Below are 21,600 nucleotides of genomic sequence, written 5' to 3' on the forward strand. Positions count from 1 at the left end.
AGCAAGGAAACGATAGTATATTCCAAATTTAGCAGTTTACTGAGAAATATAAATATTGTTTTCAAGGAATTAATATGATTGCAAATGTAATAGCTCCATACATAGTGAGGTAGGATAAATGATGGAAGACACACTAAAATTTGAGGTCCATAGGTTGAGAAGAGTCCATAGCATTGATCCATATATGGATATCTTGCACAGATCTACAATTCAAGCTCCAAACAAAGTATCAACTTATCATCAATTGTGACATTCATTATTCCTAAGTTACAGAAGCTAATCTAAACAAAATTACCACAGCGAAGGAACAAATTTTATTTGCTATATAAAAATTATAGTTTTGATACCATACAAAGGTAACTTGTTCAAAAAGATTGAAAACCAGCGGTTTTCAATCTTGAAATTCGACAGCATCATTTGAAAAATAATGACCATCATTAATAGAACTATTGTACCACCTAAAGGAAAGAAAAAACAATGAGTTACTAAGATATTCTTATACACAAAAAGAAAACACTTGAAACTGAATGAACAAAATATTCAAACATGGAAAACACATCATGAGGGACAATTTATCGTTTTTGGCCAAGTGAGGAATGATATCTTGAGTACTGAGAGAGAAAAAAGTAGTTCCACATTATTTTATGATACCTGTTGGGTTAGTCTTATATTTCACTTAATTTATAAAATCGACTACTGATATGGTTACAACCTGCCAACGTCACCCCTAGTATTGGGCGTCCATCTAATTTAACTTAAATTTCTCCTTCAATCTTGGATATACATAATGCTTTAGTTTAAGTTTTACCACACAAAAAAATTGTGAGTCTAAATGGGTTTTACAAATAGATGATAAAACTGCAACTCAGTAGAATCAAAGACAACAAAAATTGAATATTATTTACGATAAACTGACTTGCAAATTTAAATGCAAGAATGTAAATGAAGAGAATTCGATTCATCGTGTTCAGCAAGGAAATAAATAGCAACAAAAATAGTATGATTTGGTGACCCTTACCTTTAACTTATTCCAACGAATTGTATCGCCAAAACGGAGGTGCATAAGTCTCAGACGATGTTTATTATCCTTTTACTAAAGTATTATAGATGAAGGGAGATGGAAAAAATCAAAAGCATAATCAGACAGATGAACAATGAAAATTAAACATAGTAGGTGAGCAATACCAGACATTCCTGCCTTCAAACAACTGGAGATTGTCTCAACCGATTGTGATTTTGAACCAAATGTTCCCATGATCCTTGTCATTGCAGGAAAGAATGTCTGCAAGTTTAGAATTCATCAAAGTTAGCATTCAAGTTCTTTCAAATCACTATGGCCACATATTCACCTAATAACCCACGAAAATTTAGAGAATATTTTGGAAACAATACTATCCTGTTTAATTGCTAAATAAAGATTTCTCTAAGAAGAAATATCACACCCTCATGTTCATCACATTTTCTCAAAAACTAAACACATGATAAGAATTAAGATGCAAGAAGGAAGTACAGATTCCATCCAAACCCACAAAGATAGAGAGTTGATTTATACTTGCTACAATTTAATTTTAAGAAACAGCCAAACAGGTAGTACAAAGAGGAAATCCAGGCATTGTTTATTTTCTATTCAATCCCTCACTTTACCCTCCTGATTATCACATTTTCTCAGAAACCAAACACATGATAAGAATTAAAATGCAAGAAGGAAATACAGATTCCATCCAAACCTACAGATAGAGAGAGTTGATTTATACTTGCTACAATTTAATTTTACGAAACAACAAAACAAGTAGTACAAAGAGGAAATCTAGGCATTGTTTGTTTTCTATCCAATCCCTCACTTTACCCTCCTGATTATCACATTTTCTCAAAAACCAAACACATGATAAGAATTAAAATGCAAGAAGGAAATACAAATTCCATCCAAACCCTCAAACAGAGAGAGTTGATTTATACTTGCTATAATTTAATTTTAAGAAACAGCCAAACAGGTAGTACAAAGAGGAAATCCAGGCATTGTTTGTTTTCTATCCAATCCCTCATTTTACCCTCCTGATTTTCACATTTTCTTAGAAACCAAACACATGATAAGAATTAAAATGCAAGAAGGAAATACATCCATCCAAACCCACAAACAGAGAGAGTTGATTTATACTTGCTACAATTTAATTTTAAGAAACAACCAAACAAGTAATACAAAGAGGAAATCCAAGCATTGTTTGTTTTCCATCCAATCACTCACTTTCTTGGGAAATCCAGGCTTACCCACAAAAAGAAAACTCATCAGAAACCCTAGACTATCCAAATTCGAACATGTAGGACAACACCAATCACAACTACAAATACTAACAACCGTGCAAAAGAAATATAGAAACAGTCATGTACCACATAAGAACAAACCTCACAATTGGTCTTAAGAACTATTTTTTCCAAAGAAACCCATTACAATGCAATTTGAAAGAAAACAAAACATGAATAATATCAAGGAAACTACATTTTCTCAGCCAAGTAAAATCTACGGCAGGTGATGAACAAAATACAAAGTTCTCAACTTTAATTGAATTATTATCAAATATTGAAGGAAATTAACAACTACCCATAAATGTTTGCTCAAAATTAATTGATAATATGAATAGTTTAATTACACAACATTTACAAAACCCAAAGTTCTTAGCTTAATTTGATCTTACCATTTAATTGGAAGAAATAAAAAATTACACATACATGTTTGCACATAATTAATTGATGAAACAACCAATTGGGCAATCAAAAATTTCAGATGAAGAAATCATACCAATGGGTTTCCATTAATTTCGATATCAAAGTTTAACTTTGTGAGTCACTTGCTCCAAATTGTTCTCCTTCCAAAAACAGAAACAAACCCCCAAAATAAGGAGCTTTGTTGGTTCCCAAATATTAACAACCGTTTCATTTGTACCTTTCATCAAACAAGCGGTGATCACTGCTTCTAAGCAGGATTGAAGATTGAACATCTCATTAATATAGGAATCAGAAGTCATCTTCCAGACAAAAGAAAAAGTATAAAACACGACTCAAATACTCAGGGATAGGCAATCAAACTAATGGTACAGCGAAGACGATAAAACACAACCTGCTACTCTCTCCCTCTCTCTATGTTCAAAGGAGGCATGGCTCTCATTCACCAAACCCTTATCGAATGACAGCCGCCTAGATCCATCCTAATCCGTCCCAAACCATAGGACAAAATTAACCTTCCTAACTTAGCATCCTGACCACTTTGGATCCAAAAACTTTTGGGACAGAGAATGCACTTGCATAAGTTAAATTCACAGATTTAGTGCATGCAAGCGTACATCAGTAAAGGGAGCCAGAGATTATTACATTTTACCTTGGGTCCGAGATCCTTAAGCCGTGCCCTCTCTATTTTCCAAACGGACTTGAGTATTGCAGTAGCATCTTGCAAAGAAATCACAGATACATTAGAAAATAAGCTTTGGTTTAGTACTTACTCACTCTCTGCAGACATGGGTTCCTCCTCAATCTTCGTCATCCTCCTCTTTTCGCGATCTCTCTTTGTCTCTCTCCTTGTCTTTGTGTAATTGTTATCTCCCTTTCTCTCTCTCTTTCTGTATTCTTCCCTCTGTGCAAGCCCATACTCACTAACTCCCTCAATCAACTCTCTCTCTCTCTCCCCCCTTTCTCTGTCCGTGAATCCCTGTGCATCAATAATCTGAAAGCCTAGTTCGATTTTTCATTGCTCGAATGGAGAAAATTGAGGAATGAAAGAACAAATTAGGGTTAGGACTAAAGTTGAGCGAGATGGAGAGTTAGGAGAAAGGGAGAGTCTGAAAGAAAGTGAAAGAGAAAGGGTTAGAGAGAGGTTGAGTGTGACAAAGATGAGAGGAAAATACGAGATAGGATTACCAATCCCTGAAATCTCTCTTTCTCTCACTGTCGCTCTCACTTTCTCTCACTGTCGCCTGATAGGAGCATATTTATGCGACTTAGTTAGCTTGTTTTATTGCATTTACATAGTTAGTTTCTATTTATTATAGTGTTTTTAAGCTATTTTCGTGTGTTTGTAGGTCCTAATGGCAAAGTTGGCAAGAAAGTGCAATTTGGAGCTATTTAGAGCAGTTTTGGGCTTGGAATGGATAACATATGCATGGAGCACGGTGGATGGATGAATTTGAAGTTAAAAGAGGCTAGGAACATGCTACAAATTTGGAGAAATAAGTTCAAGACAATGAAGATAAGGAAAGAGCAAGAAACATGGAACATTATCCAAACAACCTTATCTTATCCAAACCTTATCCAACCTTATCTTATCCTATCCTAATCTTTTCCTACCTTAATTCCAGCTGCAAAGAGGACTCATTTTCACATTAAATCACCTAAATATTAGGTTCTAGAAGCCCTATTTTCGTGCCCTAAGTTTATGCCACATGTAACCCTTCTAGAAGTTCTAGAATCTGCCACAAGGACCATTCCTTGTCCTTCTTGGAATTTGATTGGAAGTGTCCTTTTTCTTTGGTGATTTGGAGTCCTAATTCCTCTCATTTTCAGTCCAATTTCGTGCCTTCCCTTCACCCTATAAATACATGATGCCGTAACACTCATAAACCACCACCCTTTACCATCAGAACACCACACCATCCACCACACCTTAAGAGCCTAAATTCAGAAAATCCCCATTGTGCCGTAGCAAGGAAGGAAGGAGGAGCCACCTGGAGTGTTTCTAGGTGTATTCTATCTTTGTTTTCAATGTTTAAGTTTAATTATCTTTGTTTTGCGAACATGAGGAGCTAAACTTGTTTTAGCTAGAAGAGACTTTGAAACCATGATTATATTTGCAATATGAATTGATTACTTTCAGTTGTGATTTCATAAATCGTGAATACAATTTACTTAACTGTTTGATTAAGAACTTATTCTTGTGTGTTGATTAAGAGGGCCCGCTTAGTTTGCATGCATGAATTTGATGCTAGAATACAAGGGAGTTTCACCTAATCGTTATGAACTTATATTCATAAGTAGTGGAGGTTGCTAGTCACAATCGTGTTAAGTAAATTCTTGGCAGGAGTATCATGTTGTTCATAGTTATGAATGCCTTGTCAATGCTTATGATTTTCGCAAAGCTTAATGATCTTTGATTGTATCTCTATTATCTTGTTCATGTAGGAAACTATTGAAGAATAGTTTGGTTGCCGATGCGTATTCCATCCAATTCAATGACTTAAGGAAAATCTGAGGGTTAATTAGTGCTGTTCATGGTTAATTTGGGGTGTTGAGGTTCATGGTTTATTGGAAAAGCAACTGGAAATCAATTTGTATGCAAGTGTGTCATGTGTGGAGAAGGACCCTCTAGCTAGCAATTCACCCATTTAAACACCCAATTTCGTCCAAATTGTTTAGAGTCTTTGAATTTCATTTTGTTGTTAGTTGTTGCTTTGGTATAATTGAAAGAAGAAAAAAAAAAAGTGAAAAATTGAAAATTAAGAAGAAAAATGAAGAGCCCAGCAACCAACTCCCCACATCCATGAGCTACCCACCCCATCCAATTTGATGGCATCCATCCTCCATCGGCTTGACACTTCAACCTAATCTTTTCCTTCCTCCATTTCAATTGAACTCACAAATAATAAAACTCAACTTCAACCGTGGATGTCGCTCATCCTCCTCCTCCTAGTCAAAATGGGCCACATCAAGGCCTTCCCCTCCAAATTTCCAGAGAGAAAAAATTGTTTTTGGTGGGAAGAAGGTTGTTGTTGAATTGAGTCAGATGATGTTAATTGTATCTAGGATATTACAAGAATAACAGTGGGTGGAGAAAGAGTATTAAGTATTTTTAACTTTCTATGATGGGTGAACTTATAAGGTGGGTGGGAAAATAGGACAATGGGGTGGGTCTAGTAACAATCTAAATTTATTATTATTGTGGAGCCAAAAATAATCAAGAGGCGACACGTGGATTTTTGGGTGAAAAAGACAAAATTGCCCTTGAGGCACACCGGAATTTCTACTCGTGAGCAGTGGACAATCATCCCTCAATCAAGTCAAAAGTGCCCAAATAGGTATTTATTTATAACCTATTTCATCCATCCCTCATCATATCTTCTCCACAAGGTAACCCCCAAAACATTTATTTTAAATTATGTTAATTAGCTAAATAATGGATTTATTACCTAATTAATATATTAATGGCTAATTAAACTACCAGTTACACCCAAAAAACACACAAAAGGCCGGTCACCTTTTCTCCCAAGTGGACCAACCATGCCTTAAATATTCTACCTCATTTTCTCTAAAAAGCTAGGTCTTCACTCTTGCTAAACACTTAAAATTCTCCAAACACTTTTCCCTCAAAATTCTAACTTTGGCATCGGAGGTTCCCCCATTCATTGTGGGCGCGTGAGGCTCTTGGCCTTGATCTAAGGTGTTATTTGTTTTGCAGGTGCAATTTTGTCCAAGAACAAGGAGGAAGAAATTTGCATCCACAAATTGGTGCTTGCATTGAGAGTTGAGTCCGACACTCATAAAAGACTTTCACATCCAAGGTTTTTCTATTTTCTTGTCCATTTGTAGATTTTTCGTACGTTTTTATTATTAGAATTTTTTATTTGCAAAAATTATTTGATAAAACGTAAAAGAAAAGTACAATGGCTAGAAATTTCGAAAATTCAACAAGTGAAAATTCCAATATTCAAGAGATGGGACCGCGGCGATACGAGGCTAAATGTGACAATAAGTTGAGTGGCACCACCACCACGAGTTTCCACCATGGGAACCACCACGATGGCCACCCATGGCGAGGTCCATGGTGTCATCACCACGGCCCAAGCCATGACATCTAAGCAAGCCCAAGCCGTGCCTTCCAAGGCCTACAGCACCAAAGTCACGGCCCAAGCCATGTCACTCGAAGCCCAACACGTTGCCAAGCCAAGCACTAGCCTCACACCCACGTGTGCCACACGCTGAGCAGCCTACTCCCATGGTCCAGCCATCTCCCATCGAGCAGCCCACTGAGGTGCCCTAGCCTGCCTCCATGGCCCAATCTGCTCCCACCGAGCAGCCCATTCTCGTGGTCCTGCCTACTTCCACGGCCCAGCCTACTCCCACTGAGCAGCCCATTCTCATGGCCCAGACCGCTTCCATGGCCCAGCCTGCTCTTGTGGCCCAGCCTGCTCCCACGACCTAGCCTGCTATTATCGAGTAGCCCACTCTCGTGGCCTTCCAAGTAGCCTAAATCGATCCAAGATTAGTTCAACCTTCCCGACTCAAATTTCCGAACCGATGATCAAACCGGGATCATTTTCATATTTTTCTGCGGATTTAACATTTCCTAACTCAAATCTCACGCCTGGAGTAAACCACACTTCCACTGCTCAAGGAGATATGATAGGATTTTTAACGTCTATGCAAATAGGGTCAAAATCACATGAAATACTTGCAAGAATACAAGGATGATGTAGTATAGATGCTCATGCAAGGTCGTTCTCCTCAAGGACTATTTGGATAATATATGTAGAAACAATTTCTAATTAAATACTTAAAATTGAAAGTTAAGAAAAGAGATTTGAAACTTGAGTAATATTAAAAACGAATTTTAATTAAAAACAAATATGATAAAAGAAAAGTGTTTTAAATACCAAGTTATAAAAGCACTTTTAAAAACAAATATGATAAAAGAAAAGAGTTTTAAATACAAATTTCTTGATAGAGATTTTATCACACACGCAAATAGGTTAAAAACTCCTATATTACTTGCAAGAATGACAAGGTTGTTGTAGTATATACGGTTCTCATAAGGTCGTTCTCCAGAAGAATTATTAAATAATTCGAAACAAACCAAATTCTAATTAATTATTGTAAAGCAGAAACTAATATGCAATATTAAAGATGAAGAAAAAAGAAATAGTTTTGTAGAAATCAAATTAAAGAAAGCACTAGGGTTCCACCATCACCTAGCAATCCTATGTATTTTTACCAATTACTTATGATCTACACATGCCACTTTGAAGGTTAGGTTTTCCTAATTTATATTCTACTTAGAACCTCCAACATAGAACGTAAATCTAACATGCAACTCGTCCGGATATTCGGATCAAATCTGAACATGAAAGACTCATTATGCTTTATGAAAACCTTTTGAAAAACCATGCAACCCTTAAGATATGGTGTTCATCTTAAGTGAAATTACAATTATTAATCACAAGAAGCCAGCATCAATTTCAGGGAACCTTCTGACCAAAACTGCATCAAATTACTTTTCTAAGGATCCTAATGGTGGCCAGGCATTAAGACAATTAGATAGTTTTAATCACGGTGATCAATAATTCAAAGTATGCATGCAATCAATCGTAAGCAATTAAATAAAAATTACATATTCATGCTAAGGCTTAAGGCTTCGCCTTAGCAAAAGGAAGTAGTTACGCATGTTCATAATTAAATTCATATAAAATATTATTAAGAATAAAAGGAATGAAAACACCTTCAAGTAGAAAATCTCCAAGAACCCTAGCAATTACTCTCTGTCTCCAAAGTAGCATAAAATAAAGCTTCATCCCAAACTAGGGCTGACTAAAACCTTAAATATCTCCCTCAAAGCCAGCTGCACAAACCCTAGGAACGAAGTCTCTTATTTCCACTAGGAAGCTAGCCAATAATAAAATATATTAAAATATAAAGTCCTAATTAAGTTAGGATAAACTGCACAGAAAATGTCCTGCCATGTTTTAGCCTCAAATCTCCTCCAAATCTGGCCCGTAATAGGTTATTTTGAAGATTAGGACGTTGGGAACACATCTCCAGAAGGCCATGAACCCATCCGAGGTCATCTTGGGCTCCAAAAACGCAATTCAAGGCCAAACCATCACTATTCCAGCACTGCGCATTGCTCATTTATTTTATCGCCAGAAAATCGTTGCTTGGTGGAAAAATCTGATATTTTGACAAGATCAAGCCAAGTGACTTACGAACGTCCTCCAACTGGAATTACTCCAAAATTCATCCATTTGTCCATGTTTTACTCCAGAAGAAGTCGAAAGTGCTATATTGGAAATACAATTCAAAGTATCAAAATTCTTCCAAAATATTAACCAAAGTATACTAAGAATAGGGTAAAATATATAATGTGAATTTGACTCATCAAAATACCCCCAAACTTAACTTTTTGCTTGTCCTCAAGAAAAATAAAACTAGAAAACAAAAATGAAAACTAAAAACTTAACTAAAACTAACTGACAAAAATTTCCACTTTCAAAGTTGCAATCCATAGAACATGTTAAAAATCAGAACATCTTTTCAAAAGTTCCAACCAATCCCACCACAAAGTCTAAGCCATTTAGAATCAATTAGAAAAGAATTCAAGAACTTCCTTTGGTGTAAAGTGAATCAACATAGCTAAGGAGACTCGACTAAAACCCTTACCTCTCGTCCTTCTTTATTTCACACTACTAACTTTCAATATAACTATTTTTCTTTTTCTTCTTCATCTTTTTTTTTTTTTTTTTTAGTAACAGTAGTGGTCGTGCAATGTCGGTTCTTTTAAGCTTTCGATCCAACCCATGTAGCGAGCTTTAGGTCAATAACACCTAAACCACTAGGGCTTTAAGGCACTAGGTGTAGAACACCCCTAAGAACTTATTAACCCGAGCTGAAAAGGCTACGAAACCAACTAACCACACTGCCTTATGCCAAAACTCTACTGTTTGACAAGTCATTGAGTTGACAAATGCCCTCGTACAACAGATGACCTTGGTGAACAGCCTAGACCAGCAAGTCACCATTGGGGGTAGCCGAGAGCTCCGCTACCCCAACAAAGGCAAATTCAGGAAGAAGTAGAGAGACTTTTGACTAAGTGATTGCACAATCTCCAAATTAATAAGGTCATCGACAAGGCACTACGACGGAAGATGACCAACATAAGCAGGTCACCCTTCACGGACGAGATCGAGCAGGCAAAGCCTCCACGCGAGTTCAGCATACCACATTTCACATCTTTCAAAGGGGATGAAGACCCGGAGAGACACTTAAAGCACTATCGAAGCGTAATGATCCTTTATCGAAACAACGACGATCTAATGTGCAAGATATTTGCCATCACTCTACAAGGTGAGGCGCAAGATTGGTTCTACACCCTGCCGGTACAATCCATCTGGAGTTTCGACGAACTTTCTTTGGTTTTCACCAAAGTATATTCATCTTATTGCTCAATCAAGACGAAGTTCGACCATTTGTTCAATGTCAAGAAGAACCCAAATGAGTTGTTTCACAATTATGTGAAGAGGTTCAAAGCAGAGAAGGCAAGGATAGTTGGATGCAATGACTCTATAGCTAGAGCAGCCTTCTAAAAATGACTTCTAGCAGACCACCTGTTATTCGAAAAATTAATCATGAAAGAAGATCTAACTCTGGTAGACTCTTTCGCTCTGGCAGAAAAACATGCAATTTGGGACGAGGCTCGCTGATGCACATTCAAGGACTTGAAGAAGTACTCGACATCACTTCCCTACAATCCAAACCGGAAGCAGCAGATGACTTATTCACATGTTTGACAATATCTGAAGCAGCAATAAGCTTTATCATCATACGAGAAGAGTTGGGTATTCCACAATTCAAAAGCTCTCCTCGATACTACTAGAAATTCAGAAGCTAACTTTGGCGATAGTTGTTGTAACCCAAAAACTTAAGTTTTACCTTCAAATGCATGCAGTCATCCTCATGACCTACTATTCCGCCCAATCTAGACACACGACGATAAAAGCATAGACCCTAGTGAATGTAAAGTTTTCTGGCGAACGTAACAACTCAACCTAAAAGACATGCCAAGGGAAGACGAACATTGGAAGTGCACACTTGGAAGCAAGTTTTGTCCTCGTCGCCCCAAAAGATTCTACATAGGAGCAACATGTACCGACAGTTGAGCACCATCTCTTGCTGCATATCACATGGCCCTAGCCTACCCTTGCTCCATAATTTAGCTCTAGAGTGGTCCAATACCGACAGTTGAGCATTTCCTATTATGTGTAACATGGCCCTAGCTCCACGACTCCCTACCATGCATTCACAACGCAACAGAGCAGCCCAACAATGCCTCAGAGGTAGCCGAGCATGCCCTAGCCGTGCCTGCTTCACTCAATGGAGACTTCTTGCATTTGCATTTCGATGACACATCCAACTACAAAGGTTCAAAGGAAGGCATAATCTTTGTCACCCCAGACAGTTCGATGCCCGAACAGGCGATCACTCTAGGCTTCAAAGCATCCAACAACAAAGCAGAGTATGAGACCCTACTAGCAGGCCTCCGAATGGCAAAAGACTTGACGGTGAAAAAGCTCGCAATTCATTCGATTCCCAGCTAATCACTAACCATACTACTTGAGGCGTTTCAGGCTTATACCCTCACTCAAGTTCCACAGGCAGACAACGCTCACGTGGATGCACTAGCCGTCTTAAGCTCCGCCCTCGACCACCAACTCTAACGCTAATTCCGGTGGAGTATCTAGACGAGCTAAGCACAGAAGAGAAATCAACAGCCGAGGTGTCACAGGTTAGTACAACTCCAAATTGGCAAGATTCCATTGTGGACTACCTAGTCAATGGCACATTCCTCACGAAAGATTGGAGTCTAGGAAGCTCTAAATTAAGGCAGCATGCTACTACATGTGGAACACCATTCTCATCCGAAAATCCTACACCGGACCACATCTCCACTGCCTAACGCCCTCCGATGACTTGAAGGTTCTAAGCTTAATCCACGAAGGCGTATGTGGAAATCACTCCGGAGGTCGATCCTTAGCATATAAGGCTTTTAGCCCAGGCTACTGCTGGTCTACCATGCACCGAGATGCTAAGGAGTTAATACAAAAATGCAACCATTGCTAATGCTACAAGCTGATACCAACACTGCCTGCCAGCAAGCTACACCCGCAGATGAATCCTTGAGCGTTCATGTAGTGGATAATTGACTTGGTAAAACCTATGCAGCCTGCTACTGGGGGTAGAGACATGATGATCATGGTAACCGACTACTTCACCAAATGGGTAGAAGCAGAGCCCAAGACGACCACGACTCAGACAGACATAGAGCACTTCATATGGAGGAACATCATTTGCCGATTTGGCATCCCTCAGTCCATCGTCAACGATAATGGGCCGCAATTCGTGGGCAAAGATTTGGCGAAGTTCTTCCAAAAGTATGGCATCAAGCAGCACATGTCCACACCGAGATGTCCTTAAGGCAATAGGCAGGCCGAAGCATCCAACAAGATAATCTTTGATTGCCTCAAGAAATCCCTCACCAACAAGAAGGGAAAATGGCCAGACGAACTCCCCGGATGTCTATGGGTATATCGCACCACCAAAAGACGAGCAATCGGTGATACTCATTTCTCTTTGGCATTTGGCTCAGAAGTAATCATTTATCCCAATGTCATCAAGCTAAGTATCACTACTCTATTACTAAGCACTGAGCAGAATAGTAAGGAGATGACCATAAGCTTAGATCTGGCAGAGGATAAGCGGGACCAGACCATCACCCGCATCGCAGCCTACTAGTAGCAGCTTATCTCTAGTTACAACAAAAGGGCCAAGATTGGCAGTTCTAGTCCGAAGATCTAGTCCTAAGAAAAACCTTCATCACTGCTCATAGAGAAAGCTCCAAAAAGATGGATCCCATTTGGGAAGGTTCGTACAAGATCAGTAGAGTAGGCGGTAAGAGTAATTACACCCTCGCCACCATGAAACGACAAAAAGATCGAAAATCAGTGGAACACCTACAATATGATAAAGTACTATGTATGACCTCCCGCTACATCAAAGCTCGAAGGCTCAGGCAGCTCGACAGGCACCACTTCACAAGCCGATGACTATTTGTTATGTAGCTGCTACCTTACAGCTAAGTTCTCTTTTGTTTCACTCATTTTTCAATGAGGAATTTAAAAGTAATCACAACTTGGCTTGGTTGCATGCTTACAATAACTGATCATTCATGCACTTCAAATGAAGACCGCGCCCTTGTTAGGGACTCATCGCAGGAATTGCGCCCCCAAAAGACCAACCATGCTCTCCAGTATGAGAGGGTAAACTAATTGCTCTCCAGTGCGAAAGGGTAAACCAATTCTCCGACACCCACATGGGTCAACTCTCCAAGATAGGAGGATAAACTCTACACTCTGAATATCCAGATGTGGATGAGTTTGGCTGCCTTAGTATAATTAGATGCACGATGGCTTGAGCTGGGATTCCTAGAAGTAGCCACAATGGTCTTTTTCAAGGCTTAGCTAACTGAAAGATTTTTGGTCTTTTGGCTTTTCGAGGGGAACCGGGCCCTAGAGACGGAAGGGGCACATTACGCAGTACATTCTATCGACGGCTACCCTGGAAACTTAAAGCTGCTACCAAGTGCACTAAGGTAGCCTACGGTGTCCGAAAGACTGCCTACGGCTTGCCCTTCAAGCAGTAAAACTACGCTAGACTTATGCAACCGCACGTTCTTGTGAAAGGTTAAACAAGCTAGCGTGCATATATGAAGATTTATCCACTGCCGACATACTACGCAATCAATAAGCTTCACCTCTGCCAATTGTGGAACAACCTACACCAAGTCTTAAAGTGTTGCGATACTTGCTACGCAACCTACAAAATTAAAGAAAGCCAAGGTTAACAGCCTAGTGGTTACGCGAACTTGTCTGTTTCTATAAGTAAGGAATCCGGTTGCCAACCCTTTGGCTAACAACTTTGCAAAGTTCTACACCAACACCTACGGTTGCATAGGTTATGCGGGCCTGTCTGCTTATAGTATGTTTATAAACAACTAGCAAAGGCCAAAGGAGTTCAAGAAAAACAAGAGCTACAAGGAAAAACAAAGAAAATCCTAAAGGCTACAGAAGACTACACTTTAGCAGCTTGGACATGTTGGAAGTATGCTCACAAAGCCACTCATTTGATGTAATAGCTTTTTGGAATACTTATTGTGTTAAACTTTTATATGTTTAATAGAAGGCAAAGCTTATTGTTAATCACTATTTATAGTATCTTGTGTTTAAGCAATAAGGGAATCCAAGGAATGTATTTGATCTAAGAGACAAGTGATTTAAGTTAGTTAAATTAACGGGACCTTTCTCTTATGTTCATTCCTAAAACGTTCCTAGCCATAGGATTGCCAATTGGGCATTGACAATCCGCTAAGGTTAGTATGTGTTACGTCGACTCAAGCGTGAGTATGAACTAGTCTCAAGTCATTTGGTGTTGGACACTAAGGCAAACACATAGGTGCTCGAAAGAGTAATCAAGTACACTGAACAACGATCAAACGAGAGTTCGAACATACATGTCATGTGAGAACTCAATAGTTGCAATATGCAAAGTAGTCCTTTGACCTGAGGCATCATTGATGTCTAATGGTTAGGTCCTTGATCTTTGATTATGTCAACGGCATTCCATTGGAGTGTCCACGGCATTGTTGGGGTCAAGCTATCTAGTCATGTAGGCATATGAATGCACAACAAGGGATCTCTAACCTTCCATGGTGAAAGGAGAATACTCTAAGATATGATTCGAGAGTCTTTGGCCAAAGCATATGAATATGACTAAGGAAGTTTGTTCCAAATCTTATTCAATTGAATCATATAGAGAAATATCACATTGGATAGTAGACATGAAACAACCTATCACTTAAACAATGTGATTAAGAGTATTGTATTAGAGAAGGACCGTATTGCATTGTAGTTGTAACTGGATAGGTTCTCCAACCACTTCTACTTAGCTTGGGTAACCATGACATGCTGCTAGGCGTCACCCATGGTTTGTGGAAGCCCTAAAGATTAGCAAACACTAATTTTAAGGGAGAATTGAAATGTGGTTAATCGCCCACTACCTCGCTAATTGGAACCTAATGGATCGTACACCGAGTAAGGATATAAGTGAAGAAATTATATGAAATGGATAAGCAATTAAATGGTTTAATTGAAGAATGGTCAAGATTAATTAAATAGTTAATTAATTATACGAAACGTTCGTATTGGGCGTTTAAGTTAGTTTTGGGCTTCGGGGCACAAAAACGTTTTGGTCCACAAGGCCCATTATGTTTAAGTTGTATGACAACTAAAACAAAATGGGCAATTAAGCCCAATAACAAATGGAGGCCGGCCATATCAAGGGTAGTGGGAACTTTTGCTTAATTGCAAGTTTGCCACTAACCAAAGAGATGAAGTATAAAGTCATCTTTATAGCTTTGTTTCTAATTAGGGTTTTCTAATTGAATTTGGGAGAAACATATTCTCTCATTTTCTACATAGAGGCCGGCCACTTAGGGGAGGAACATCTAGCAATCTTCTTCTTCCCTAAGTCATCCATTTCATCTTCACACTACATCTTTGGTGTGGAGACTTAGAGACACCAAACCTTTGGTGTTTTTGGAGAACAAATCCTCAAATCCTCAAAGAAGAAAAGGAGCACTAAAAGGGAGGAAATCACAAGGATCACAAGGAAGATCCAAGGAGCAAGGAGGTGACTTGAAGGCCCTCCACTTGGGTGAATCCCTTGTGTAATCAAAGATGAGCTTCAAGGGTAAAGAATCTCTAAATTCTTATTCTCTTTAATATTGTTAAAGAGTCTTATGGTTCACCATATACTAGGCTTTGAAAGTCATGGGTTTTATGAATTGTTTTTGAATGCATGCCTACTTTAAAGTGTTATTAGTATGCCTATGTATTCAAATGTTCTTACATGTTCTTAGCTAGGACAAAATTTTTCCTTCAAATGGTATCAAGAGCCTAGGCCTAGTTTATGGTGGATCCTTTTGGGTTTTGTGATTTTTCATATTTTGTGATTTAAGTGTTGTAAATGTTACAAGCTTTGTTCTTGCTTTGAATATAAATTTTGCTTGAAAATTTAGCATCTCAAATGTTGTAGATGTATTTCATTAAAGCATGAATAATGGAACTAAAAGTTGGTGCCAAGTGTTTTGGGATTTTCGGCCAAATCCAAAGGGTGAGTTTTTGGGTTCTTGTTAGCCTTGTTAAAATGGTTTTAATGTGCTTTTTGGAACCCCTAAGTACCCTAGGATATTAACCCTCTTTTGAGTTGTGAAAATTTGAGTTTTTGGTGAAAGAAAACATCCATGGAGCTATTATGAGTTTTCATGTATGTTCTTCATATTTCTTGAAGTTCTTGCCAAGAACAAAAAGGTTTTGAAGTTTTGATTCAAAAGTTTTATGTTTTTCATAAAGTTTTGTTTTCAAATGGTGGGTGATAGTTATTGGTGAGATGTGACTAAAAGAATTTTAAAGTTTTATAAAAAACATTTTCTTACAAACCATCAAAGTCACCTTTGTCTCACCTACCAAAAACCACTTACAAAACTTTAGAATTTTTTCAAATTTTCTCTCAAATGGCCGGCCACCCTTTAGAAAAAGGTGTTGGAGAGACTTTTGTGCAATTATATAAAGTTTTGATACTTTTGTGTATTTGCATTTTGACCCCAAAAGTTTTTGTTTTAACAAAGTGACCCAAATTGTTGTGGTCATTGTTTTTGGCCCAAAACAAAATGAGAACAAAAATTGTTTTGTCTCTTTAATGAGAATTTGATTTTCATTATATTTAGTTCCATTTAAATCAATTCTATGGATCCAAAAACCAATTGTTTAAAGTTGCCTTCTTAGTTAATTTAGTTAATTAAGAAAAGGGTGATTATGAACCAAAGGCCTCGATAATTGAGCTATGTGATTGGCCGATTTACATTATGAATGCTTGGGTTTTAAGTAATGTAGATTTGAATGTAATTTGATTAATTCAAGTTGTTGTATTGGGCATAAGTCCTTCAATTTGTTGTAAAGGGCATAAGCCCATTATTTGTGTTGTAAAAGGGCATAAGCCCTTCTTATTATTTCATGTATTCCTCTTTGTTTATATGTATGCAAATTGGAATAGTTGGGTCCAACGCCCAATAGGAAATAACGGTTTAATTGGATTAAATGCGTAACTAAAATCAACAACTATCGACCTTAAACCCAAGGTCCAACACAAGGCTCGTGTTGGATCAAATCAAATAGTTCATAATCATCCTAAAACCTAATATGACTATATAGTCCATATGAGGATGCAATGCGTTCGTTAGTAGTTCCATATAGTCTCGCTTGTTTCAACGAAACAGTGGGAGTATTATATGCTACTAATTCATATTAACTTGGACCAATAGTTATGATAGGGCCATGTTCTTTTAATATGATTAAAATGTTTTGATGTAGCCCAAAACTACTCCCTCAACAAACGAATATTAAGTTGATAAACGAGAGATGTTTTGAACATTTTCTTCGTAGGCCTTCCACCGTGGTGGGCTCCAATCGTTTGTGACTCATGCACCGGCTTCACCCTATAATGGGGAAGTTCAAAGTATGTGCTTACATCCAGGAGGAGTCCATAAACATATGATGAGGTGAGTGTAGACAACGAGTATGACCAACATGATATAATTCTGAGGTTATGCTTGAACCTCTACATAAACTAAGCATGGTGGGAATAACTTAACTAAGTGCAATGGTGCCAACATGATATAATTCTGAGGCATTCATTCTCTAGAGGCCAAACTAGATGGGTAATTACAAGAGTTGTAAATGACTAAAGTGTTATTCTCTCATCATTATTTTTGCTAACCAACATGATATAATTCTGAGGTGGGCTTGGTAATGGTGAGTCTCCCATACCCCGCTAAGAGTTCAACATAACTCTCGGATTCTATTGAGGGATATGGAATTTGCCAAAAATAGTGGGTGGTACTATTTGATTCAAGACCCAATCAAGTAGTTAATCAACAATCTAATACGATTTCTGTTATGTTATGTAGTTAACGACATGCCTAAAATACTACCCACCATTATACTTGACAAAATGGCCCAAGACTTTTTCCTTGCATATCTCTCGGATGATTTCACTAAGTTTATTGTAAACTATAAAGTGAATAGATTCGATCATACTTTTAACGAGATGATTGACATGTGCTGTAAATTTGAAAAATGTTTCAAAAAGTGGGAGTGAGAATGCAAAAACAAGGAAAAGGTTACATAAGAAGAAGGCAAAGAAATCCAAAGGAACATGCTTTCATTGTGGAAAGGATGAACGTTGGAAGAAGAAATACAGGGTATGCATTGCGAGCCTTATGACACGAACTTTTGAAGAGACTATTTCGGTCATAGAAAGTGCTTTTACAGTGAGCTCCAATTCCTGGATATTTGATTCAGGCGCTAGTCAACATATCTGTAATACGATGCAGGGACTAGCAGAGAGCAAGACACTGCGCAATGGGGAGATAGTTGTGCGAGTTGGGAACGGCACTAAAATCTCTGCAAAAGCAATAGGCACCTATATGCTTAACCTACCCTCTGGGGAAGTCCTGGAACTTAAAAATTGTTTATATTTTCCTTCATGTATAAAGAATTTGATTTCTATCTCTAAGCTTTTACGAGATGGGCACTCAGTATTGTTTGACAAAATGAGTTGCACTTTATACTTGAACGGTCGTATTATCTCTCATGGTAATATGATAGAGGGACTTTTTCACCAAGAGACGAACAGTGGGATGCACTGTATTGAAAGCGGGAATACCTCAAAACCCAAAAGGGCTAGAGAAGAAGTTAACCAAGTTAGACTTTGGCATCTTAAACTTGGACATGTAAGCCAGGATAAGATTCGCAAGATGTCGAAAGATGGATATCTTTGCCCATTAGGTAATGACCTCATGGGAACTTGTGAACCTTGTCTACTGGGGAAGATGACCAAATCTCCATTCACTGGGAAATGAGAGCGTGCCACTGAAATTCTAGGGTTAATCCACACTGACGTATGTGGACCTATGTCTACTACGTCGAGAGGAGGCTTCTCCTACTATATCACATTCACCGACGATCACTCTCGGTTTGGCTATTTGTATCTTATGAAGTACAAGTCAGAATCCTTTGAAAGGTTCAAAGAATTCAAGAATGAAGTTGAGAAGCAAACTGGGAAATAGATAAAGACCCTAAGATCGGATCGAGGGGGTGAATATCTGAGTAATGAGTTCCTAGATTATCTCAAAGAGTGTGGAATTGTATCACAGTGGACTCCACCAGGAACTCCTCAACATAATGTAGTTTCTGAGAGGAGAAACCGAACCTTGATGAATATGGTTCGTTCTATGATGAGTTCCGCTGATCTACCAATATCATTCTGGGGATATGCACTACACACAGCAGCTTATTTGCTGAATGCAGTGCCTTCTAAATCTGTTCCACAAACACCATATGAGATATGGTATGGAAAGAAGCCAAGTCTTAAACATCTTAAGATTTGGGGTTGTCCAGCATACGTTAAGAAACAAGATGCTGGAAAGCTTGAAGCGAGATCCGTTAAATGCTATTTTGTGGGGTATCCTAAACAAACCTATGGATATGAATTCTATCACCCTGACGGCTAGAAAGTCTTTGTCGCCAGAACTGCTATATTCATAGAGGATGAATTAGTTCTTAAAGGAACTAGCAAGATAGAATTGAAGGAACTTAATGAGATTAATGATGAACCACAAACAAGCACTCGACAAGTTGACAACCCTGTTCCTTAACCCCTAGCTCCACGTAGATCTGAACGGGTTAGTAAGCCACCTAGGAGGTATGGCTTAGACAAAGACTTTGGGGAATTATACCTTCTAGGTGACAATGACACAAAGGAAGACCCTAGAGACTACATTGAGGCAATGTCCGACATTGACTCAAATAGATGGCAAGAGGCCATGAAATCCGAGATGGATTCCATGTATCAAAATCAAGTCTGGACTCTTGTAGACCCTCCAGAAGGTATAGTACCTGTTGGAAACAAATGGATCTTCAAGAGGAAAATAGGCGTTGATGGGAACGTGGAGACTTATAAGGCTAGACTAGTAGCCAAGGGTTACAGGCAAAGAGAAGGGATTGACTATGAAGAAACCTTTTCTCCTGTAGCTATGATTAAGTCCATTCGGATTTTGCTTGCTATAGCTGCGTACCATGATTATGAAATCTGGCAAATGGACGTGAAGACAGCCTTTCTGAATGGCTACCTAGAGGAAGAGCTTTATATGGCTCAACCCGAAGGTTTCGTGTCCAAGTCTGAAAAGACTAAGGTATGCAAACTTCAGAGGTCCATTTATGGACTTAAGCAAGCCTCCAGGAGCTGGAACATTCGTTTTGATACTGAAATCAAATCGTTTGGTTTTACTCAAAACGAAGACGATAATTGTGTTTATCAAAAGGTCGTTGGGGAAGCAGTTGTATTCCTAGTGTTATATGTAGATGACATATTACTATTCGGGAATGACACTGCAGTACTTTCTTCTGTAAAAGTGTGGTTGTCCAAAACCTTCCACATGAAAGATTTAGGAGATGCATCTTATGTACTTAGGATAAAGCTCTATCGTGATAGATCCAGAAAATTAATTGGATTATCCCAATCTATGTACATTGATAAGGTGCTAAGTAGGTTCCAGATGGAACAATCTAAGAAAGGTATTCTTCCTGTAGGACATGGAATTCATCTTTCTAAGTCCATGGGACCTAAGACTCCTGAAGAGATACGGCATATGAATATGATTCCTTATGCTTCCGCCATAGGAAGTCTTATGTATGCCATGATATGCACAAGGCCTGATATCGCATATGCTGTGAGCATTACTAGTCGATATCAATCTAAACCAGGATCAGAACACTGGGCAGCTGTCAAGACGGTCCTTAAGTACTTAAGAAGAACTAAGGACATGTTCCTCGTTTATGGAGGAGCGACAGAGTTGCGAGTGGAAGGCTATACAGACGCAGATTTCCAATCTGACGTCGATGATAGAAGTTCCAACTCCGGATATGTATTCACTCTGAATGGTGGGGCTGTCAGCTGGAAAAGCAAGAACCAAAGTGTAATTGCCGATTCCACGACAGAGGCTGAATATGTCGCTGCCGCTGAAGCCAGCAAAGAAGCGTTCTGGATGAAAAAGTTCATTACTAAACTTGGAGTGGTTCCAACCATTACATCACTAGTAACTTTGTACTGTGATAATAGTGGGGCGATAGCTCAAGCCAAGGAACCCAGGGCACATCAAAAGAACAAGCACTTTGACAGGCGCTTTAATATCATTAGAAGATATGCTGCCGAGGGGAAAGTCAACATCCTCAAAGTTGCTTCAGCCGATAACGTCGCAGATCCACTGACAAAGCCAATGTCTCAAATCCAGCTTGACCGTTATATGGAAAAGATGGGTATTAGATACATGGGAAGATGGCTTTGAGTGCAAGTGGGAGATTGTTGGAAGTATGCCCACAAAGCCACTCATTTGATGTAATAGCTTTTTGGAATACTTATTGTGTTAAACTTTTATATGTTTAATAGAGGGCAAAGCTTATTGTTAATCACTATTTATAGTATCTTGTGTTTAAGCAATAAGGGAATCCAAGGAATGTATTTGATCTAAGAGACAAGTGATTTAAGTTAGTTAAATTAACGGGACCTTTCTCTTATGTTCATTCCTAAAACGTTCCTAGCCATAGGATTGCCAATTGGGCATTGACAATCCGCTAAGGTTAGTATGTGTTACGTCGACTCAAGCGTGAGTATGAACTAGTC

General features: G+C 38.5%; 1 long non-coding RNA gene and 1 pseudogene across 1 annotated transcript; one reads left to right on the top strand and one right to left on the bottom strand.

Annotated features, from left to right (window-relative positions):
* On the bottom strand, positions 1 to 3,872 carry LOC148697389 (uncharacterized). The gene is made up of 5 exons (XR_015961218.1): positions 3,660 to 3,872; positions 3,371 to 3,592; positions 2,495 to 2,861; positions 353 to 1,219; positions 1 to 203 (listed from the first exon to the last, which is right to left on the bottom strand). It is a non-coding gene; the product is annotated as an uncharacterized LOC148697389 (long non-coding RNA).
* A 16,664-nt stretch (positions 3,873 to 20,536) lies between these two features.
* On the top strand, positions 20,537 to 21,265 carry LOC148697390 (secreted RxLR effector protein 161 pseudogene; annotated as a pseudogene).
* The last annotated feature ends 335 nt before the right edge of the window (positions 21,266 to 21,600 follow it).

The sequence above is a fragment of the Pyrus communis genome, chromosome 4 (genome assembly GCF_041283825.1).
Source record: "Pyrus communis isolate YQ-2024b chromosome 4, ASM4128382v1, whole genome shotgun sequence".
Classification (NCBI taxonomy): domain Eukaryota; kingdom Viridiplantae; phylum Streptophyta; class Magnoliopsida; order Rosales; family Rosaceae; genus Pyrus; species Pyrus communis.